Below are 25,863 nucleotides of genomic sequence, written 5' to 3'. Positions count from 1 at the left end.
AAGGGTCCACATCTGCCCCTGGAAATGTCTTACAATTTAAAACCTGGTTCCTAAATATCTGTCTCACCATTATATTATCTAACTGATACCTTCTAGTATCTCCAGGATTCTTCCATGTATACAACCTTCTTTTATGATTCTTGAACCAAGTGTTAGCTATGATTAAGTTATGCTCTGTGCAAAATTCTACCAGACGGCTTCCTCTTTCATTTCTCTCCCCCAATCCATATTCACCCACTATGTTTACTTCTCTCCCTTTTCCTACTATCGAATTCCAGTCACCAAAGACTATTAAATTTTCGTCTCCCTTCAGTACTTGGATAATTTCGTTTATCTCATCATACATTTCATCAGTCTCTTCGTCATCTGCGGAGCTAGTCGGCATATAAACTTGTACTACTGCCTTAGGCATGGGCTTCGTACCTATCTTGGCCCGAGTAATGCGTTCACTATGCTATTTTTTATACATTATTAAACCTACTCCTGCATTACCCCTACTTGATTTTGTGTTTATAAACGTGTATTCACCTCACCAGAAGTCTTGACCCTCCTGCCACCGAACTTCACTAATTCCCACTATATCTAACTTCAACCCATCCATTTCCCTTTTTAAATTTTCTATCCTACCTGCCCGATTAAGGGATCTTATATTCCACGCACCGATCCGTAGAACGCCAATTTTCTTCCTGACAACGACGTCCTCCTGAGTAGTCCCCGCCCGTAGATCCGAATGAGGGACTATTTTACCTCCGGAATATTTTACCCAAGAGGACGCCATCATCATTTAACCATACAGTAAAGCTGCATGCCCTCGGGAAAAATTACGGCTGTAGTTTCCCCTTGCTTTCAGCCGTTCGCAGTACCAGCAAAGCAAGGCCGTTTTGGTTAGTGTTGCATAGATGTCCCATAACCAAAGTACATGTAAATGAACATGCAATTGTCGCACTTTGCAAACAATGAAATGCTAAACACAATTTAACCATTTATCATAAATGTGTGTTGAATACATCGGTCAGAATGACGTTACTTTTAGATTAATAAATTATTTGTCATGAGATTCAAGTTCTATTACAAAATTGGGCAATGGATAAACTTTATTTCGAGCTAACACAAACCTCCGAAAATCTTTATTAGGAAAAAAGACTTTTTTATTTTTATAATTATGACCATAAGGTAAATTTTAGGATCTGGGACAGGAACCTGTCACAGGCACCGCGTCTCGTATATTGCCTGGAGGCGATGTTGCAAAGTGCTCTCTCGTCGTTGTAGGGTGTTGCGTATTTTCAGTGTCTGCATTTACATGACACATGCATGGCTCTGCTAATTAGTAAATGCAATGGAACACTATAGAAACTTTCCGTATCTTTATCGGTGAAGCCGAAACACATCCGAGGCCATAAGTCCTTGAAACGGTATAGATTTTAGCCTCGTGTCCAAACCGGGATATACCCACTATGTTGTTTGACTACTGAGTGGTGCCTTGAACTGCGTTGGTGGGTCCTCTACCTTTTCCACTGACGAAATTTTGCCTCTTTAAAATAGAGGGACTTCTTGCAGCTTTCCTTATCCTATGTTTACGATTCACAGAGTCGACTCTATACGTGGAGCACTCCGTCTTCAGGCCACAAGTGGCCCATCGGGACCATCCGACAGCCGTATCATCCTCAGCTGAGGATGTGGATAGGAGGGTTGTGTGGTCAGCACACCGCTCTCCCAGTCGTTATGATGGTTTCCTGTGACCGGAGCCGCTACTATTCTGTCGAATAGCTCCTCAATTGGCATCACGAGGCTGAGTGCACGTCGAAATATGGCAACAGCACATGGCGGCCCGGATGGTCACCCATCCAAGTGCCGGCCACGTCCGACAGAGCTTAACTTCGGTGATCTGACGGGAACCGGTGTATCCACTGCGGCAAGACCGTTGCCCGTGGAGTAGTAAGCCATACAATATTTTCACAGTACCTTACGTATGTACTATTGGTTCATATTCGTTGTAAAATCAGAAGTAAACATAAACAGTAACAAAACATATACAAAAGTAAGCAAAATACTTGACAAACATATTCTGTAAACAACTGTTTTGTTACTAGTTAACATTATGATATTTCCGCCGTTATATTGTAAGATATGTTATAACAACGGCTGCCAACCACTAATTTAAAGACTATTTTGCTTAACATCCTTTATTGTCCCTTGCCATTACCGGTTTGGAAATTTCGTTCATTATTAGACGGCTGCCTGGCAATGAACAATACAATTTTGTAAAAAAACTTTCAATATTAATAATCGACAGCGGGTTTTAGGGTTCCGTACCTCAATTAGTAAACACGGAAGCCTCATAATATTACTTTATTGTCCGTCTGTCTGTCTTTCTGTTTGTCCGGCTGTTAAGATCTCTTTATCTCACGAACGGCTACTGGTATCAATTCCAGATTTATGTCACACACTAAAGTCTACATTCCCTCTACGGCGTAAAATATTTAAGCTTCTACAGCAATGCAATCAAAAGGAGATATGGCCATTTATGTCCCATATTTAGATACTCGCAACCTCACTCATTAAAACTGATGGAGTACTTCACCTTGACTCAAAGTCATGAAATTTGCAAGAAGTAAGGTTTCAAAGAACACTAGTTTTCAAACGCTAAGCACAATCACGAAATGAGGAAATGTTTCATGATCAGGAAGTCGGAAGTATTTTTTAACAGGATACAGCTTAATCACAAGACATTTGGCATAAACAATACTTGGAACATAATGTCAGCAAAGTTCTGATACCTTAGCTACACAACTGGGAATTTTTTTCCACAACAAAGAAACTGTTAACATTGTATATGGTTACCCCTAACAGCCAGACATACTGTTCAGCGAAATGGCACGCTCTCTACTAGATGGTTCCAGAGCTATATTGGCAGTCTATCCCATTTTTCAGTAAGAGCGGTGCAGAAGTCTGGAAGTGTTTTTGATGTGGGCTGACGGCACTCATTTCGTCTTCCTAATGCATCCCAGGCGTGTTCTATAGGATTCAGATTCGTCGCTGGACAGAGCATACGATGGCTATCTTTATGTTAAAGGAATTCATTCACCAGAGCACCTCGATGCGGACGAGCGTTATCGTCCATCCTACCGCAGGCGAACATGTGATAGCAGTTACCCTATCTCTATATTCCTGGCCGGCCGGTGTGGCCGAGCGGTTCTAGGCGTTTCAGTCTGGAACCGCGCGACTGCCTCGGTCGCAGGTTCGAATCCTGTCTCGGGCATGGATGTGTGTGATGTCCTTAGGCTAGTTAGGTTTAAGTAGTTCTAAGTTCAATGGGACAGATGACCTCAGAAGTTAAGTCCCATAGGGCTCAGAGTCATCTATATTCCTGTATTCCTCCTATCACCAACGAAGATGTTCAGCCCCGTACGACCATTCAACATGATGCCCCCCCCCCCCCCCCGCGCCATGACGCCATCAGTACCAAACCTGTCTCTTTCCACGATGTTCGTGGGGTTGTATCGGCTACCAGATTCTCTCCAGAGTAACGTGCGACGAGAATCATTTTGAAAACTGAAGTGGGACTCATCTGTGAAAAGCACACTCTTCCACTGATGCGTATTCCAATTTTGATGTTGTCGACTGCACAGTACACGGGCTGTCTGTGCTGGAGTGATTGGGACGCACACGGCCAGATGTCTGGCAAATGGAGGTGCAGTTCTGAGCCTCCGATACACAGTTTGGAGGGAAACAGCAACTTAGGAGGCAGCGGAAAGCTCCGCAGTCAATTGTCTTGCATGGCTACGACGATTTCGTCGAGCAGTTACGACCAGATCTCGGTCCTGCTGTCGGATGGTTGTCTTTGGTCGATCTTGTACTGGCCTAGGATAAACAACTCCTGCGTTTGTAAACTGTCGCCAAAGACGCAAAATGACACTTCGTGGCACATCCAGGGATACTGAGATTTCGGTCTGTATCTGGAATGTTTTCAGGCGGCCGAGTATTCTACCCGACAAAACTGGGTGCAAATGGCGTCTTTGTGGGATTACTTCACCGAGATTCTACACTCTGCTCACTATGAACGAACAAACAAGCCTGAGACATGAGTGGTCTCATGCGCTGTTTATGTTTACCTTTCGGTTACGCTGGTATTCACAGCACATTGTACCCCTTCCTATATTACCAAACCACGATATTATTGTACTAGGCCTCCCGTGGCCGCTATCAGAAACACGTGGTGACGTTACAAGTAAACAAGTCCAGTGATGACTAAGGAAACGCATAGCGCTATGAATGATTTCAAGACAGATGAGCATATACTAGTGTTATCAAGTGTTTCGCCGTTTCCTCATGAAATATCACGACAAAAACTCACGATAAGGCGACGAAAGCGCCCTCACTCTGAGGTGCAATAATACTGTGGTCGACCAAAACAGAGCGAAAAAGTAGGGTTTGTGGGTAAATATCTACGGCGATGTTGGATGGTTTCTCACATTTTCTCTTTTCATTTTCGTGTTTTTGTTATTATGCTTAACTTTCGGACACCACTGTACATGTAAAGGAGAAAATTCCAAGATTGTTAATTTGTAATTATATCACATAAAAATATATTTGCCCTTATTGTCCGTCTACCTGTCGGTCTGTCTGTTACGACCCATTGTTCTCATGAACAGGTAGATATGTCAAGTTTAAATTAATGTCAAATACTAAGGTGTACTGTCCCATGGTGCTGTAAAAAATCTAAGGTTCTAAGTGAATGCAAGCAAAAGATACAGCCATATCTGTCACATAATTTGGTACGCGCAAACTCACTCATCAAAAGCTACAGATGAGTTACCTACATACACGTTAAGCATGGTGGACTAGCGGTAAAGCGCTTGACTCGAAAAAAGATGGTCGCTGGATCGAACCGCTGATGGACCACTGGTTGTTCAGTCCCCGTTTCAACCAACCCTTCACCTCTCAAAAATGTGTGGAGTCGCTACAATAGACACATGCTTTCGATTCCATTTTAAACTGTTGGTCCCCTTCCGTGGTTCGATATCTGAGGTAGGTCAGGTACACGTAAGTGACCAAAGTAGTATCCAATAGAAAGACTTGTACGGGGCCATTGAGCCACACGAAATTATTAACTATATACATAATTAAGTTTGTACGAAACCTCAGACTGCGAGTCCTACCACAAGTTTATGGCTTTCTGTAACAAATCCTATCTATAAATGACTGAAAATTGGGAATAACTCAGCTTGTTAATGAAACATCCTGGCAGATTAAAACTGTGTGCAGGACCGAGACTCGAACTAGGGACCTTTGCCTTTCGCGGGAAAGTGCTCTACCATCTCACCTACCCAAGCACGATTCAGGCCCCGTCCTCACATCTTTTCTTCTGCCAGGCCCTCGTCTCCTACCTTCCAAACTTCACATAAGCTCTCCTGCGATGCTGCAGAATATCCTTTCTTCCAGGAGTGCTAGTTCTGCAGCATCGCAGGAGAGCTTATGTGAAGTTTGGAAGGTAGCATACGAGGTCGTGGCAGAAGTAAGGCTGTGAGGACGGGGTATGAGTCGTGCTTGAGTAGCTCAGATGGTAGATCGTGGTCTCGCGGTCTCGTTCTCGCTTCCCGTGCACGGGGTCCCGGGTTCAATTCACTGCGGGGTTACGGACTTTCACCTGCCTCAAGATGACTGGGTGTTTGTGTTGTTCTCATTATTTCATTATCATTCATGAAAGTGGGGAGGCTGGGCTGAGTCAAGGTTGCGAATTTGTACGGGCGCTGATAACCGCGCAGTTGAGCGCCCCACAAACCAATCATCATCATCATCATCAGATGGTAGACCACTTCCGCGAAATGCAAAGGTCCCGAGTTCGAGTTTAGGGAGCGCCCCACAAACCAAACATCAGCATCATCATCATCAGATCGTAGACCACATGCTCGTGAAAGGCAAAGTTCCCGAGTTCGATTCTCAGTCCGGCACACAGTTTTAATCTGCCGGGGAGTTTCATATCAACGCACACTCCGCTACACAGTGAAAATTTCATTCAGGAAACATCCTCAAGACTGTGGCGAAGCCATGTCTCCGCAGTATCCTTTCTTCCAGGAGAGCTTCTGTGAAGTTTGGAAGATAGGAGACGAGGTCCTGGCAGAAGCAAAGCTGTGAGGAGGGGCGTGAGTCATGCTTGGGTAGGTCAGATGGTAGAGCACTTGCCCGCGAAAGGCAAAGGTCCCGAGTTCGATTCTCAGTCGGGTACACAGTTTTAATCTACCAGGAAGTTTCATATCAACGCACACTCCGCTGCAGAGTGAAAATTTCATTCTGGAAATTAACTTTTTACTGTTACAGGTTCTTTTGAGAAACTACAGTAGTCAAGTATTATCATCTGATCGTTGTTTAAGAAGAAGAGTGGTTGCTAATTTATTTGTTTATCACACTGTAGTCTATTTCCTATAATTTAAACATAGGTCGTATTTATTTTTAAACTAATTCTTAATATCAACAGCAACATTTTCAGTGCATCAGCAACTAGTGATACGACATGCATTTATTACATCCAGCGCAGTACTGCTTCCCATCTCCCTAACTATTTCTACTGTTGATGAATGCATACCTAATTGTATTTACCTCCATTATTGTCTGTTCGCATCCTATGTGTCACTAATAAACATTAAAACTAACTGAAAATGTTTCTAAACAGTAATAAAACCAATTCTTTTCTGCCACATTCCACAATGCACTCCATCGCTCTCCAGTCCGTAGACATACCCAGCGGCTTCCTTAGGTGCTGCCGATGACGTGGTTACATCCAACTCTTCCGTTGTCTGGCGGTTCCCTGGGTACAAGGGACGAGTAGCCTCCACATCGAGTCTTCCGTTCCAATGCAGTTGCTGCCGGTCATGAGCGGACATTCCCAGATAGTATGTTCCGGTGTGCCTTCTTCAGCATAGACCAATTCTTAGACTTGTCTTCATCAATTCGATACTAGCAGGTGACATAAAGCCCATGACCCGCCGGGAAGGGTGGCAGGCGTAGTGAGGGATACAGGTACTTCATATCCTGTCTCCGTTTTATGTTTGGGAGAAAATTATATGTGAGTCTTTGTGTTTGGGCTTCATCCCATCATTTATGCAACAGGCAGAGAATCTGATTCTGAATTTGCTGCTTGGATGTGTGTCATATTCCTATCAATTTCTGCAGTTCCTGGTGATGCCCTTTCTTCTGTCAATACGTCACCGCGTTTTTCTTATCTGGAGATCGAGTGAACTTATTCAGTAGTTTTGCCTATAATGCCTCAGCTGACACAGTACCAAAAGCTCCCGACGAGCAAAGAAGTACTTCGCCTTGCGTCCTGTCAGCTACTCGTGCTGCTGTTATGAGCTGAAGTCTGTGCCCCCAGACACTAGCACAGTATCCTACGATGGCAATTAGGATAGCGTTATGACACGTTTTTAGCTAATACCTCGTCTATGATGGTCTTAAGTTTGTTGAAGCATATTCAGATCTTCAGTTACCCTTAGTATGAAATATATACGCTCGTGAGCTATTCCATTACAGCTAGCTCTGGGTTGGAACACAGTGTCCTGCGGCCGCCGTGCATGGAAAAGTTAGGGGCATCATGTGCCTGGCAAATCGTTACTCCTTCTACTGGTCTTCGTCGTGATACTATTGCGCAGACTTTGCAAGACGCGCCACGCAAATGACTGCGATTCTGACGCACTGCACAGTCAATCTCGGAGGTCGAAAACCTAATTAGTTTTTGAAGAGCTAAAGTTTTAAGAACATACCATGAGTACTGCAACTCAGAAAAAAAAACACCAAACTCAGAATCAATTGCCGTGCGTAATAACGTGCTGAAGGTATGGGCTATCGTCAACCATCGGGAATTATAACAAAGGGTAGATGAATAACTGTACAAGAAATCACGTGAAAAACTAGTTCTGGAAAGCAACAAATGATGAACAGCCCAATTATCTCACTATGCGGTAGAAAACTCGCGACGCCGTATCAGTACTTCAGCTCATTGCATGTCTCAAGTCACACGGATTACGGGAGCGCCGTACTCGTTGGTAAATGACGATGTCATCACGCTCGTTAAGATGAGATGATATCGACTGCTGATACATCTCTAGGAACCAAGGTTCCTAATTGAAAATCAGTAATACAAATGAAGAAGTCTCGCATTTATTCACGGTTAGCTTAGCAGCAGAACAGAGCAGAACTTATTTAAACACTTGTAATATTGAAGAACAGACTTTTTCCTTTTTTTAATGTTTACTACCAAAGCTTGTATTTTCTCACTGGCTGACTAGTTTCGGACTTTGCCCATTTTCACAAGCCACGTATTTTGTATGTAGGATATACTCGGTGTTGACAGTTCTTTTTATGGCAACATATTGTATCTCATGCCATCATTATCCAGCGTTATTTGATCCACATCACAACGATATTTTACGTTCAATGGAGAATTTGTTCTCATTAGATTACACCGCGTGTAACACTGTCTTATTTGTCGTAGGTGTACTTCTAATTTTGACAAAGTCCGAAACAGTCAGGCAGGAAATAAATAGCAGCTTTGGTGTTAAACTTATAAACGAGTCTTTCCATCAGTATTTGAGATCTACAAGATGCGACGTACTGTAGCGCTTCTGGCATTCACTCATTCAATGTGTCACTGATCGTCATTACTCTGTTTCACAATGACTTCATTACTCCATTCAACTACTCAATTGAGAGCTACCCTTCCACCATGTTTTCTGCAAACAGACTACAATAAACAGTCTCTGCTGGAGCCTGTTTACTATTCCCGCGAAAACTGTGGCTTTACGAGTGTACTGTCATCGTTGTTATTCTGAGATCACTTTTATTAGTAGCTTCATCCACCAGTGTTGGTTTACGCTCAGAATCGATTATCGCTCTTCGCTAAACATCTAGATTACACAAAAATACCCATAAAATTTTTCTTGTGAGGATACTATAACCTCACATAGCCGTCCGATGATGTTCAGCAGTTGATTCGCCTACAGTTCGTCGCAAGTGAACCATACCGTCAGTGAGATAATTTACAACTCTATTGCTCCGGAACTGCATCGTAATACACTCCTGCCAACTAATATTTCAACACATGCAAATATAGCAAATAAAGAAATTTTACTTTTGAGCGAACACAGTATAGTTAGAACTTTGCCTTTGTGATGCTAAATATCCTACTGATTTCCACTATTTGTTTTATAGTTAAATCCAAGTATTACATCCCATAACACTTGTACGTCTTTTTACAACATCTGTATCATTAAGTGAACATAATTTAAAGTGTGAAGAAAGCCTAGCCCGTTGCTAGATTAAAAAAAAATAAATAAAGAAAATTAATTTGCTGGTAACTTGGATATAGCACGCATGCAAAGCCTTACACATAGTAACAATGAATCTAAACCGTCGGGACAATGTATGAAACTAAGCTTCAGGTATGACTAATTCATTTAGTGCTGCTTCAGTTATAGGCCGGTGTTAGTTAATAGTAGTGGCTGGTGAATGGAGGTGTGTCAATTCCTCGATAGTCTATTACCAGAAGTTCAAAGGGGATGAGATATCTGGAGAACGTTTCGCCCAGTTCAACTACCGAACAACACGTATCGAGGGCGGTCAAGAAGGCACGGGAAGGATGAGTTCTTGAGTTATTATGTTGAAAGATGACGTCATAAAGCTCTTGAAAATGGGGCACAGTCAACGGTCTTATGTCGTTAGAAATGTAACACCCGCTTTCCAAATTACTGGCTACGCGAAATAGAGGTGATCGTGTCGTCTACCAAATTCTCCTCATGCCATCGTGCCAGATCCTCGGACCATATAAGGTAATTTAACGTTTTTTCGCCTCGAGGCCTCAACATAGGAGTATGAGTACGCCAATCGTGATGCTGTAAGCGAAAGCGGGAGTCGTCTGGAATATCGATGTGGTGCTACCCCTTTATCCAATACTTTTGTGGAGCGCATTACTGCCAGCACATCGATCTCTGTTTTCCTATCAGTCGCAACAATGGTCACCATGCTGTGAGAAAATAGTACTCAGCAGGTTGCCGCACTATCCGTATAGTCGCTTCAGATAAGCCCAAGACAAGACTGACGAGGCTGCGTGAGATAGTTTGGTCGAGCGAACAACATATCTGGCCCTCGGGCGCTAGACACGTAGGGCTACATTGCACTGAGTATAGAGCTCCTCATCTCACTGATTTCATGTCTACATGACACAAGTGGAATCCTGACCAACGCGAGCAGCACTATCACGGATAAATGAATCGCAGTCTCGGTAGTATGCAATAGTGTAACTGCCGAATTCCGACGTTTGCTGACACATGGGGAAATGGTCAGTGGACATCGATCAGGGTTTAATCACAACACCTTTAGTTTCTCCTTGAGCGCAACCTACAAAGCATTGCTGCCGACATCGTAGAGTAACGGAATGCCACATGCTACTACGTGAGTATTTTATTTATTTAACGAACTTGATCAGATTAGGGCCTTCAGGCCCTCTCTTACGTCGGACCAGAGTTTCACGAATACAGTACATTTTAAGTCATAATTATCTAATAAATAACAATAATTTTAATATGACAAATAATAAGGAAATCATTTCAGAGTTTGTAGCGGCAATGTGAATAAATAGTAGTGACTAAGAGCTCATAAAGTTAATACTGAAATACTTCTACTATTGCTGCTCCAGTAACAACAACAAGAACAACAATAACATATGAAACTTCCTGGCAGGTTAAAACTGTGTGCCCGACCGAGACTAGATCTCGGGACCTTTGCCTTTCGCGGGCAAGTGCTCTACCATCTGAGCTACCGAAGCACGACTCACGCCCGGTACTCACAGTTTTACTTCTGCCAGTATCTCGTCTCCCACCTTCCAAACTTTACAGAAGCTCTCCTGCGAACCATATCAGTGTACACTCCGCTGCAGAGTGAAAATCTCATTCTGGAAACAACAATAACAATAATAGTAATAGGAACTATAATAATCTTATTTATGGATTCTTCACTTGCAGCTTGGTAGAGAAAATCCACATTCAATGTTGAATAACAAGTAGAGTTAACACAGTTTACTTGTTATTCAACTTTAAATAACACTAGTAATGACGATAGTGGCATATATAAAAAGAATTTATAGATTTGCAAAATAGTGATAGTGGCAGATATATAAGGGGTGTTCAAAAAGAAACTAGCCAGAGGCATAATTGCAGTAACAGTACCAGTATGTTAGAAGTATTGACCTTGGCTGTTGAGAGACCTGTCCCAGTGTGACACAAGGTGATGAATGGCTGTCTCATAAAATTCTCGGGGTTGTGATTTTAACGAATTCCACAGATACAGCTGGACGCCGTCCGTGGTGAATCGTTTGCCCCTCATAGCCTTTTTAAGAGGACCAAATATGGGGTAATCACAGGGAGAGAGTCGCGGACTGTATGGAGAATGGCCGAAAACCTCCCATTTGAATTTCTGTAGGAGTGCCGCGACTGTGTTGGTCGTATGAGGCTTTGCATTGTCGTGGAGCAGAATGACCCCACGGGTAAGATTGCCTGATCGTTTTGATTTGATCGATTGGCGAAGGGTGGTCAAGGTTTGCGAGTAGCGCTGGGCATTCACTGTTGTCCTGTGCTGCAGAAAGTGAATCAGAAGGAGGCCATCTTAGTCAAAGAAGAACGTTAGAATAACCTTTCCTGCACTTGTGTGGATGGCCTAGGCTTTTTTTGGTAGTGGTGACTCGGTCGTTTCCATTCTGTTTCGAAGTGGTGGCACCATGACATCTCCAGCCACCACTCATGCCAGGAAAGCATTCCCTTCCCGAGCACAGAGCTGCAGATGAGCAAGACAGTGGGCCATTCGACATGCTTCCTGATGTGGCTGAAGACTGTGGGGCACCCATTGACCACACACTTCACGCATGTGCATTCGTTCCGTCATGATGGTATGAACACTTCCGGCGCTCAATCCGACCACGGCGGCTGTGGCTTTCACTGTCACTCAGCGGTCCTGGGTAATGAGTGCATCCACCCGCTGGACTGTGCCATCGGTAATGCAGTGTGGTGCTCCAGACCGTGCATCATCGGCTAATGACACCCGTCCTTCCCTGAAGCACTTGGGCCACGCCGTGACCCTTCAAAGGGATATGCAGTATTCGCCGTACACTTGTGATATTCGTCGATGAATGTCCGTTCCTCCTACTCCTTCCGCAGTCAGAAAACGGACAACACCACTTTGCTCTTCTTTTGAGCCCCCATGCCACAGTTTGCAATGCGACTGGCAGCGTTGGACGATTGATGCATGCTGCTGCTAGCTGTGTATAGTCACGTGACATGCACGCATTCCTCTAGCGAGAAAAAGTTGTCTGATACAATATTCTCCAGATTTTTGGGTAAACAGCAGGTGCTGATAAAGTGTTTGGTATCACAGCAAACTGAAAGATTACATACAGACTTCCTGTAAGTCATAATCAAACTGCATAACTGCGATATTTACTTTAATTTATGGATATTATCTCGGATACTTACTTTTAACACCATTTTATTATCTTCAGCTCATTTAAATGCAAAGTTCTTGAAAACAGTCATAAGTCGCTCTTAGAGCGTTTTATTTACCGGCTTTGATCTTCAAATTAACAAGAGCATCATCAGAATATACAGTTTAAAGCTGGCTAACACCCCTAAAGACTAAAATGTCTGTACTACAGCATTAAGAGAAGTTGGAGCGACCCATCCCGACAATGTTAAATTCAGTCTCTTGGCTTCCCAGTATTTCAGGAATCAGTGTAGCCATTGACATGAACCTGTTACATGACATTACGCTGTATGTTCTAAGTCTATTGAACTACAACAATTGCATTTCAGCCACTGCTTTCGGAAATACAATTTTTTAATTACACGGTTAAAATTTTGCGTATTTTTTGTACATTATCCTAAATAATGTTAATTGTACATAACATTATCTTCTTCTTCTAGTTCAGTAGACTCAAAATATGTATGTTATTACTCCCTGAAAATTTGAATACTCTATTCGAAGTGGTTTCTGAGATTTAGGGAAAAATGCAACAGAAAATGTAAATTTTCAGGAACGGCTTCTAAAGTTTCAAAGGGCTGTAACTCACTTAATATATGCTTAATTTTTTATTTTTAGTCACTCAGAAGCACACTGCACCACACTGTATATCATCCTCTTGATCTTTCAAAAAAACGTTCAAATGTGTGTGAAATCTTATGGGACTTAACTGCTAAGGTCATCAGTCCCTAAGCTTACACACTACTTAACCTAAATTATCCTAAGGACAAACACACACACCCATGCCCGAGGGAGGACTCGAACCTCCTCCAGGCCCAGCTGTACAGTCTATGACTGCACCGCCCTAGACCGCTCGGCAAATCCCGCGCGGCTCTTCATCTTTCTCCAAGTTTCTTCTTCTTTTCTTCTTTCTGTACTCCTTAGTGGCCAACTGTGCTGCGTACTCTGCTTTATGAATGCGAACCTGTCCATCGGTTCAAGTTCTCTGATGCAGTTTGCTCCAGGATTAGTTCCCATATGCTGTAGCACTCTCACCCTACCAAATCTGCCATCATTAAAAGCAATAACAGCATCACTGACCCCCCATTTTAGTATCTTCATTCCAACAAAAACATTTTTTTCCAAGCGAGACCATATAAGATTATTGAACGATCTCTTGGGATTTTGAGTCTGACCATGCAGACACTTGTTTAGTAATTCAGGATTTGCTAGGTCTCTGTAAATACCTTTTATGATATCCATGACTGCTGCTGGAATGAAATGTTTATGGCTGTATGAACTGTTTGATTTATTTTTATATTTATTTACACATCATGTTCCGTAGGACCAAATTGAGGAGCAAATCTCCAAGGTTCAGATGGTTCAAATGGTTCCTAACTAACCTAAGGACATAACACAAGTCCATGCCCTAGGCAAGTTTAGAACCTGCGACCGTAGCAGCAGCGTGGTTCCGGACCTCTAGGCTACAGCGGCCGCCCAATTTCCAAGGTCATGGAACATGTCAGTACATGAAATTACAACATAAAAGTAATAACAGATAAAAATAAAATGTTTATAAATCCGAAAAAAGTCATTCCATAGGTTTACGTAAACGCAATAAACAATACAACAAGAATCAGCTTAATTTTTCAAGGAACTTCACGACAGAACAGAAGGAGTGACCTATGAGGAAACTCTTCAATTTCGATTTCAAAGCGCGTGGATTTCTGCTAAGTTTTTTAAAATTCGAATAGTAAGTTATTGAAAACTGATGCAGCAGTATACCGCACACCTTTCTGCAAAAGAGTTACGGAAGTCCGATCCAAATGCAGGTTTGATTTCTGCCCGGTATTCTTGGGAAGAAGCTAATATTGTAAACAAGAAATGAGAGTAAGGAATATTTACAGTGAGAAGCCAATGTCAAAATATCCAGACTCGTGAACAGGGGTCGACAAGAGGTTCGTGAACTTAAACCACTTATTGCCCGAACCGCCCGTTTCTGAACCAAAAATATACTTTCATAATGGGAAGAGTTACTCCAAGATATAATACCATACGACATAAGCGAATGAAAATAAGCAAAGTAGATTAATTTTCGTGTCGAACGATCACTCACTTCAGACACCGTTCATATAGTAAAAATGGCAGCATTAAATGTTTGAACAAACTGCTGAATGTGGGCTTTCCACGACATTTTACTATCTATCTGAACACCTAGAAATTTGAAGTGTTCAGTTTTACTAATCATATGCTCATTCCGTGAAATTAAAACGTGAGGTTTTGTTGAATTGTCTATTACAAACTATAAAATCTGAGTCCTACTGTGATTTAGCATTAGTTCATTTTCTGCAAGCCATGAACTTAGGTCATGAACTGCCCTATTTTAAATCGAGGCAATGTTGTACACACCATCCTTTACTACAAAGCAAGTGTCATCAGCAAGCAGAAATACTTAATAATTACTCACAATACTAGAGGGCATATCATTTATATTAATAAGGAACAGGAGTGGCCCTGACACTGATCAATGTGGCACCCCCCCCCTCCCCCCCTTCACTGTACCCAATTAGACCCCACATCACAGCCATTCTCAACATCGTGAATAATCATCTTTTGCTGTCTGTTGCTAAAGAAGGAGATGAACCAATTGTGGGCTACTCCCAGTATTCCATAATGGTACTCCTTGAGAAACAGTCAGTTAATCTGTATCCTGGTAAAGGAAACCTCTGAGTTGTCAAATTATTTAAGTGGTGCTCCGACTTACCAATAATTTCAGGTTCAACATCTATAAGCACTTCACTAACCTTATCTCTAATACCTCTTATATTTTGATGAAATATGCTGATTCCGTATCTGCTTGGAAACATGATGTCCTCTGAAGGTGAGTCCTTCGTTAGAGGGACTTCTTTACGCAGGTATACCTATCAGCTGACTTCAATCTAAAAGTGGTGGAGCTCTAACACCAACTACTACAGGAATTTTTCCATTTGTGATCCCACCACCACCCCACTTTACCAGCCTCCCTTTCCCATACCTGTTGAGGTATGTCAATGTCATCATTTTCTACAGTACTTCAAAAGTACTTTTTTAATTTTTGGTGCTTTCACTGTCATCGTTTATTACTATACCTTAAACGTAATTTAAGCGTAGGTTTAAGTACTACAGTACAGTCAGTTTAATCTCTAGTGACGTCAACCAACTTTAATCTATATGTTCTGTGATGCACTTGTTCATTTGAGGAACGAAACCGGTAAATAAAAAGTACCAAGTGTTACTTGTGGCTGTTTTCCAAAACTTAGTCTCAACAGTCGCTCTCCCTGCAGGCAAAGCCTGCTCTTGCTCAATCCATGTTAACGTATTTTCGCTCCATATTGGGATAATCACGTTTCCTGTAATAATTATCTGCCTTTCTCCTTCATTAATTAGAGCCGGCTGTGGAAAAATGTAATTGAAAGTGTTTCAAAAAACGATATACAATCATCCTAAATAAACTTCCATTGACGTCGTCCTGATCTACACACGCCTAGAAAAAAAAGATATTGGAATAAGAAAGACACTTCAAAAAGAAAACTAGTATTGTTTTTCATTTCTATTTCAAACTAGTATTCTAGGAAGGTGATCTCGTCTTCTCATCATGAAAGTCACACACAATAATCGTTTTCTTCCGTCTTAGTCTGATTTTCTTTAAGAGTGATTGAGTGTATTCCCTTAGGAAAGTAAAACTAATATTCTTAACTTTCCCTCTTCATATGTCGAAGCAGCTCGCTTTCACATGATTACAACGTTACCAACCGGGTGCAAACATAAGTGTTAGTGAGGTAAAGCTGTAGGCGACGTGTGTCAACGGACTGCTACCGCTGTTATCAGTGGAGGGGAAGTTGGACTTTAATCAACGTGGATGAGCTGTGTACTCTGGAACAACGAGAGCAACAGAGTAATTTTGCGAGATAACTAACCCTAACTTCTCGCGACGTAAACTTTTCTCATATGCTATTTTTTCAGTGGAAAAATGAGACGACGCCTTTAAACAGAAGAACAGGAGAACAACTGCGCACTTCTCGGCCGTAGGAACAGCAGAATGAGAGAACAAAGAGACCTCCTGCGTGGCACAGCTAAGACAAAAGCTACGCGACCTGAAATTATCACCTCTATATATGTGTCGTAATGTCGGGAGTGGTAGTTTAAATATTTCGATCTTAATGAAACTGATTTTCACAGGTGGAGAAAATTTATTTTATATTTACAAGAGATGGGATGTCTACTTGCTGCAGGAACAAATGGAAATTTTCCCTTTCATCAAATACGTTTTCCGTCTTGAAAAGCTATACGCAAATCACGAAGTGAAGAACCATTACACAAATTATCAGTCTCTCGAAGATTACACACCTTAGTGAATCATACCTCTTTTCATTAAATCATCGATTGTAAAGAAAAAAGACTGTAGTTATGCAAGGTATTTCACGTATCTTGATCATCTGCATCATTTCATGAACTGATTTAGATACTTGGGAAGATTTCTTGACAAGTGAATTACACAAGAGCGTAAACATTCTGGTGTATACTTTACATAATTTACTTCTTTTTTCCGTTATTTATCTAATCAAATTAGGGCTCTCCTAATCGATGAAAGATTGTTCTTTTATAATAATAGGTGTTTGAACAGAGTCCTACCAAAATATAAAGCCAATTAAGTTGTTCGCGCCACTTAACGTTCAGTGCGGCAATTTGTGAGTCTGGTAGATGGCAAAACCGGTATCGTATCCGTGCACCGGCTTAACAAATACTAGTCAGAGGGTAGTTACGGACATTTGTACACACTTGTCAAGACTGATGACTGAAGAATTGCCCATCCCTTTATTCAAAACACAATATTAAAGCAGTTAAAATTCGAATATATATTGAACAAACGTTATTCTGTTCATGTGTAGATGGAGCGTACGGCTTCGTTTCTAACAGTAATTGATAATTTGTGATTATATGAAAGGCATCCAACCACCGAAATTATTGCTGTCATATTTACGATGAGTGATAGGTCACTTGGATATGGCTACACAAATGCTGAAGAAAGAGAAGAGATGACGGGGCGTCTGTTAATATCTTCTGTGACATCTGACGCAAATTTAATCGAGCAATATTCAGGATGTCATGATCGAAATTAATGACATAATATTTTCTAATTTCGTGCATGCCTACACAGAGGACTTAAGGAACAGCACCGGACCACTTACATTTATTTTTATCAGGTAACGTGAAGAAAAGAACTACATATGCTTGTAGATGTAAACACATCTTTACATTCTTCGTTCTCTGAACACAAGTTAACCCATTAGTACCCACTACTGTAGAAGTGGAGCGTTACGGAAAACTTCTGGGAAAACTTTCAAAGACTTTCCAGGGATTCTTTGCACCAGCTAGTGCAGATATCCTAGTTCGAGGGATACTTATATTACTGACTTTAGGTGAAGCACAAGAACTAAATTATAAAAAAATGGTTCAAATGGCTCTGAGCACTATGGGACTCAACTGCTGAGGTCATTAGTCCCCTAGAACTTAGAACTAGTTAAACCTAACTAACCTAAGGACATCACAAACATCCATGCCCGAGGCAGGATTCGAACCTGCGACCGTAGCGGTCTTGCGGTTCCAGACTGCAGCGCCTTTAACCGCACGGCCACTTCGGCTGGCAACTAAATTATAAAAGTACTTTTAATTGTTTGCCGAGGAAATAAAACTTCAAGAAGGGCATGATTTGCAGAAAATAAACTAAATGACAAATGGTTGTGAAATATGTTGGATTATCCACTTCTAGTTTTCTAATTTTGTGTGAAGCACAATACTGGTAACTGTCGTACAAGAAAATAATTTTAAAAATGTGGCCTTCCCTGATGTTTTACCATTGGCACGTTGGTAACAAGTGACACCGTGTAGCTCGACCATTTGTCTTTCGTTCTTTTGTAAATGAGATTAAGCGCATAAGAGATTGTGGCGATTTCGAAAGAGGAGAATGATCTTATTGAAGAAACAGTTTACATTGGGCCACCTGAAGACTCAATTTTATCTGGAGGCGACAGCTGCGATGAAAACAGCGATGAAAGAACGGTGAAAACCTATACGGCAATCTGCTTAGAGGTACGCCAGGGGCAATAGCAACAACTTTCTTTGAAGGCAAGCAAAAATATTCTAACAGCAACTGAAGAAGTAAACCTACACGAGACGTCAAGTAGATCAGTGTAACAGTGTGTGAAAAAGTATATAATAATAACAGAACAAAAGTGTGCCGTAAAGCATTACGTAAAGCCAAATGAGGTCGTTCTCTGTAGCAGGCAGATATTCCTACTACTCCTGAAATAATCCTGAACTCGTCCTAAGTTCTTACTTGACATCAAGCTTCCCATCCAGATTTTCACACACATTTTTGATGACAAAGTAATTAAAATTATTGAACGCATTATACTTTATAGCAAAAAATTAGACATGAGCATTACACTACAGATACTAAAAGTTGTGGTAGCAGTATTATTGATAAGTGGAAAAACACCTAGATACCAAGGGACCAATGTATTGAAAACAGGAACCAGATCTGATTAATGCAGGTACTTCTGATACAGTTTCAAGAACTAATACATCAACTTAGCCCTCGAGGTCCATTTTCCTGTTGGAAGTATCGCAACGTTCAGTACTCAGCTGCTTCATACTGTCAGAAACATTCCACTCCAGGAGTAGTCATGGAAGTCATAAAGCCCATTTACGGAGACCAAGCATATTCTGACTCGTTGAAGAAGTGTATAAATGGGCAGACTCCCAGTCTAAACAAGTCTTTCAACAATCTCCTATGAACTCGCACACCAAATAATGACTTTATTGGGAGGAAGACACTATAACGGTAGACTGTGGTGCTGTTATTGCTTTTAATTATTGCAACATCGGTAGGGTGAAAGTGCTACAGCATACGGGATATGGGTATTATTTACGGAGTAAACAGCATTACAGAATTTCAAAGGATGGGCAAGGTTCACATCGATAAAGCATAGCATGTAGCAGAAATGGTAACTAAGGAGTCCAGAAGGGAGAAAAGAATGAGATCCATGGAAAATGATCTGGAGGATGATACACAGTGTGATGCATTGTACTTCTGAGTGAGTTAAAGTAAAAAATAAAACATAAGTTAGTTCTAGTCATTTCAGATTTCAGAAGCAGTTTACGAAAATTTACATTTTCAGTTGCATTATTCTCTAAATCTCAGGAACCACCTGCAGTAGAGTAATTAGGTTTGCCTTGAACTGAAACATAGATACAATGAGTCTACTGAACTGAAATAAAAAATAATGTTAAATATAATTAAAATTAGTTTATATAAAGTACAAAAAATTACACAAAATTGTAACTGTATAGTTAAAAATGTTTATTTGTCAGGTAACTGGCTGAAATACTATGATTGTAGTTCACTACACTCATAAAAAGTGGTATAATGTCCTGTAAAAGTTTCGTCTCCATTGTTACATCAGTGTTACATTTCATATTGTCGATGTAGGGCGTTCTAGCCCCCTGAAGGAAAGTACATAACTGTGGTTAGAGCGTTTAATGTCTCACTACATTGTTTGTGCTGTTTCAATCATGTTGCGAAAACTTTTTACCTAATGTGGAGAACAATTTAATCAATGTACTGGTACCGTCCTTTTTCTGTTCCTTATATAAAAGTTCTTGTATTATTAGTAGTAGTTTTATTTGTGCTTGGATAATTTTTACAGACGTATTCGGAACGCCATGGTTATACACTTTAAGAACAAGCAAATAAAATTAATTCATATACACTGATGAGCCAGAACATCATTTCTATTTGATAGTAGCATACGTCCGTCTCCGTAGCTGAGTGGTCAGTGCGTCTGACTGCCATGCGGAGAACGCATGTTCGATTTCTTGTAGGAGCTACGACTGGTATGAGTTGCATTAAGTTTCGTGAAGCCGGCTGAGGAGCTGTCTAACAGATTATTAGCGGTTCCAAGACAAAGATACCCGACAACGACCAGGAGAGTGGTGAGCTGACCACAGGCCCTTCCATATGTTAACCAATGCCGCCACTTATAGAGGAAGGCAAGGCGGTCGGTCGGGCCCAATTGGCCCGTCTAGGGCCAGAGAACAGAACTTAACCTTTACAGTTGCATATGGGTGAAGCTTTTGTACACAGTGCAGCGGAAATTTTGCGTGACATGAATTAGACAAATCCTTGATTGGTTTCCGTAATTATGAGGCACCAGATGACTTCGGACAGGTTACATAATTCCAGTAATTTGGGTCGGTGGTTTGCGCGTCCGATATCGGGCCGGACGTTTTTCATCGGGCTCAGATTAGGCGAATCTGGTGGCCAAGCTATCATCTTGAGTTCATTATCATGCTTTGCAAACAACCTCATCTCGTATTTGGTCTTGAGAAACATAAAGTTATTCTGTTTGAAAATGCTGTTGGTTGACGTTGGGGTAGACGTCAAACACAAAGGCATTCAGGTCGTCCACAATATGGTTCACGTTGTCTACAGCTGTCACTGTGCTTTCGATCCGTACCATTCGTCCCGGGAAACCCAGATGAATGTCACTCATTTCATAACACAGCTTCCATCGGCCCGCAGCCTTGGCATGGTGCATGTTTCGATCAGCAGTTTACCTGGACAACAACCTATCCAGACGCCATTGTCGATCGGTGTAACAATAAACATGATTTATCGGAGCACGGGACATCCTGCCGTCGATTCAAAGTGAAATCCTGATGATCCCGTCTGCAGTCGTGATTGACAGTCTGGTTGTGTCAACACAGGAACACGTACGGGTCGTGTGGTGTGGAGGCCTATGTTCAACAATGTGCACTAAACCGTGTGCTCCGAAACACTTGTGCCTGCATCTGCATTATACTCTTGTCTCCCAGTCTACCACAGAGCACCTCATACCCTTCTTTGCAGAGCGGACATTGCCAGACCTCCACGCTCTGTGATGATGCGTCGACGTCCACCAGGTTGTTGTCATCACATAGCTCCAGCGTGCTTCAATCAGTTTCCATACATGCTCATGAGAGTAGAGCGCGAATAGTTGACCAGCTTCACCGTTTCCAAGTTACTCGTTCCCTAGCTTGGGCCATAACAATCTGCCGTTTGCTTATTTCAGTGGATTTCCCAGTCTGCTGTGGTATTGTCTCTAGAACGATCAGCCATTCGTCTCTGCAGAGCATTTAAACTTCCCGTATTGCGTCACTCGCCCGCAGAGCCACCAGGCAGTATACCATCACCCGATTGGCGGTAGTCGTAATGTTTTGGCTCATCAAGGTATTTAGGTTTACTTTTAAAAGAATCTGACAGGCCTAATGGTAGAAAATTTCACATTTACCTGAAGTAATATGGCAAAGCACGGGCAACCTAAACCAGGAATAATATCATTATGTTTGTAGTAAGGCAGCAAATCATTACGTCTTGTTACGAAAGAAAGTGGCTGTGCCTTACCAAGTGTAAAAAGACCAAAAAGAAGGAACTCATATTTAGCACAATTTTGACACCATCCACTCATCTGATCCAGTTATCAAGTCTTGGCTATTTAAATTACAACAGCTGAGAGTATGAATGCATCGGCATGTTACTCCAATTTACTTCACTACGTGTTCTCCTATGCTTCTCATCTCTAGAAACAACATAAAAGAGATCTCCGTTCTTTGTTGTTCACGAAGCTGCAGCAGAGTGTCACTGCGGTTTCTGATGGGAATTTCGTTGACATCAGCGTTAGCATTCCTAGAACTGTTGACATCAGCAACAAATTTTTTGGAATAAAAAATCGTTAAAATGGGGAGTAGCCCACAATTGGTACATCTCTTATTTTAGCAAAAGACAGCAAAAGGCGATTATTCACAATGTTGAGAATGGTTGTGATGTAGGGTCTAAGTAGGGTACGGTCTACTGGGGAGTGCCCCAGGGATCAGTGTTGGGGCCACCCCTGTTCCTTATTTATACAAACGATGTGCCCTCTAGTATTTTGAGTAACTCTAAAATATTACTGTTTGCTGTTGACACTAGCTTGCTAGTGAAGAATGTTGTGTGCAACATTGCCGGTCTCAAATATTGCAGTTAATGATCTAAGTTCATGGCTCTAAGCACTATGGGACTTAACGTCTGAGGTCATCAGTCCCCTAGACTTAGAACTACTTAAACCTAACTAACCTAAGGACATCACACACATCCATGCCTGAGGCAGAATACGAACCTGGGACTGTAGCAGCAGCGCGGTTCCCGACTGAAGCGCCTAGAACCGTTCGGCCACAGCGCCCAGCTCTTGGAATCGCTGACGTTAGCATCCACTACACCTGCGATAACAGCATCCCTCCCCCTCTTCCCGTAGGCAATTGCGTTACACAGATAGCCTCCTGGGGCACCACCGGCGTGATAGCTGCCCCCCCCCCCCCCCCCACCGTCCCCATCCTTCGAGCAATTCTAATTTTTGTAACTGCGTGAATATTGTCATTTGCTGTCTGTACTTGTCCTGTATGAAGTTCTGCCAGCAGTGGCAGCGATCACATGGGAGAAGAAAACGATCAGTAAGCATTTGTCAGACTTTCCATGTAAGACTTGGAGAAGTATTACATGAGTATTTTACAAACTCTCTGATCAACTGCGATAAATAAGTAACGTACTGACATTCTTTTGTATAATGTGTTTATACTTAGGTTATTATTGTTATTGTTACAAAAGAGCACGTACATGTTTTCAACGATGTACTAGTACCTCAGCAGCGGCAATAGTGCCTCTCCACAGGTTGTCTGCTTGATCTATCGGGCCTGTTGTCGTTCGACTATGCCGTAGCAGTCACAGCAGCTATCATCCACAACACAAAGAACCCCTAATCTAATCCTAGCAGTACTGTGGCCGAGGACATGGTGGGGTGTTCGACGACCTGTTATTGCCTGAGTTATAGCAGCAGCCATCTACATCGAGTTTATTTGGACTTCCAAGCAATTCGGGAGTATATAGCATGACAATAAGTGGCTATTACTATAACTGTTGCTTATAAATTGTCGTCAAGCACATTTTCTCTGGTGTTTACGGAGATGTTTACAGTTTCCGCTAACAATAACTGCTCGTTGCGCCTTTCATGTGACACCATTGTCAACAGAATGTTTTGGTTTATTTCCCATTACAAACAAAGTTGTTCTTAAATCGGAATTTAACGTAGCCATTCGATAGTGCGCTCTTTCGAATGGGTACGTAAAATTCCGTTTTCAAAATCATTTTGCTCGTCATGGGAAACAAATGGACACTTTCCGACGACAATAGGTGTCTCATCAGAGACCTGATGAGCACTATCTATCTGGGCTGACTCCAGCTGCACAATACAAAAACGAAACTGTAAATATCTTTTGAAACACTAGAGACAATGCACCTGATGACTCTTAGGAGAGACACCGTGTATATACAGGATGGCCCACTTCAGCGCAAATATCTCTGAAACAAATACAAATATTGAAAATCGACTTTCACGGGTATGACTGTAAGGCTGGGGCTCACGAAAGTAATGTATTCGGGAGGACGGCGTTTCAAACCCGCTTCCAAATATCCACATTCAGGTTTTCCGTGATTTCCCTGAATCGTTTCAGGCAAATGCCATGATGGTTCCTTTGAAAGGCCAATGTGCTCCTTTTCTAATGACCCCGTTGTCGATGGGGCGTTAAACACTAATCTCCTCCACCTCCTCCTTCTCCTGCTCCTCCTCATGAAAGTAAAGAGTATGAGACATTCTAAAGCGTAAGCAAACATAATTTTCAACAAAAACTTATGTTTTTTCTGTATGTATTCTTTCTTTAAATGGACTTGCCATATCATTTCTTATACAATCAATAACATGAAAAATCACAAAAAGAACAGCATTCGTTGCATCGCAATAGGTCAATTACATCTCGAGAAATTGCAAAGCGAAGTTGACGCTTGAAATGAGCGAAATGCACCACTGTTCCACATGCCGAGATGCAAACGTGACTCTCAAGTTGCTCATAATAATGATGTGATTGACGTAGTACGATGCAACAAACGTTGTACCTATTGCTCTTTGCACTATTATTAAGTGAACCGGAAACAATACAGATACCCAGTCACACACAATGAAAAATAAGGTAAGGGTTTATTCGTTCGTGTTTTATTGATCTTTACTACAGTATTAGATTGGAAAAACTGTAACGAAAATCCAAATATCACCGGCCAGAGTAAACATAATTAATGGCTGACCAAGGATCTAACAGAGCGATAAATGGTAGTTGAACGTAGTTATGTGATCGGACGTCTGTATTGATAACAGTGTAAATAGCAGTAAGTACAACGTCTGTTCCGTCGTAGTACGTCAATCAGATCGCAGTTATGAGAAACGTGAGATTCACGCTTGCATCTCGAAATGTGCAACGACGTCGCGTCAACTTCAATTCGTAATTTCTCGGGATGTAATTAACATACTGCGATGCAACCGATGCCATTCCTTTTCTGATTTTTCATGTTATTGCTTGCGAAAGGAATACTACGGGGTGTCCATCATAAATTTGTGTTGAAAATAATATTTGCCTCCGTTTTAGAATGTCTTAGCTATAGTATTTACTTTCAAGTCTCTCTGCGTTACATTCACACCCACGAGCGTCGTTTTTCAATGTCTATGGCTGTTCCAGAGATATTTGCGCCGAAACTCTGACGTGGAGTACAACGTATATGTAAATAAATATGTCATATAATACTGTTTTTGCTTCTTCAACACTACCAACCAATAGCAAAACACACACACACACACACACACACACACACACACACACATACAGACACACACACTCGACAAAATTGCGGCGTATACGATGACGTAACACCAGCGATACGGAGGCGTAACATTGTGTGCTGGCATATTTATGCTGGTGTCACATCTTACGCCGGCGTCTATTTATTTTATTTATGTAATAACTTATTAGATTAGGGCCATCAGGCCTTCTCTTACAGTGGATCTAGGTTTTACACATACAGTACCTTTTTTCCAACATAGTTACCTAAGAGATAACAATTTTAAAACAACAACTAATATTAAAATGGTTTGAGTGTCTGAAGCGGCAGCGTGAGTAAATTATACTGACTGTGAACTAATAAAGTTAATTCTGGCTACAGTTGTACTACTGTAGCTTTTTCCACTAATAGTGATAATAATAATAATAATAACAATTATAATAAAAAAATGACTATAATAACGAAAATATCTACAATAATATTAGTGGCGCATATCAGGAGAATTTATAAGGGTATAAAATCGATGTTTCCTGATATAGCCAGTTCTGGAGAAAAGGAGATTTAAGGAGACCGCATCGGCTACGAATACT

General features: G+C 41.6%; 1 pseudogene; it reads right to left on the bottom strand.

The window, feature by feature from the left end:
* Window positions 1-1,808: 1,808 nt before the first annotated feature.
* On the bottom strand, window positions 1,809-1,926 carry LOC126250017 (5S ribosomal RNA; annotated as a pseudogene).
* Between the last annotated feature and the right edge of the window lie 23,937 nt (window positions 1,927-25,863).

Source organism: Schistocerca nitens, chromosome 3 (genome assembly GCF_023898315.1).
Source record: "Schistocerca nitens isolate TAMUIC-IGC-003100 chromosome 3, iqSchNite1.1, whole genome shotgun sequence".
NCBI lineage: Eukaryota > Metazoa > Arthropoda > Insecta > Orthoptera > Acrididae > Schistocerca > Schistocerca nitens.
The sequence above is the reverse complement of the archived record's forward strand: the minus strand, read 5'-3'. Positions and strand labels throughout refer to the sequence as shown.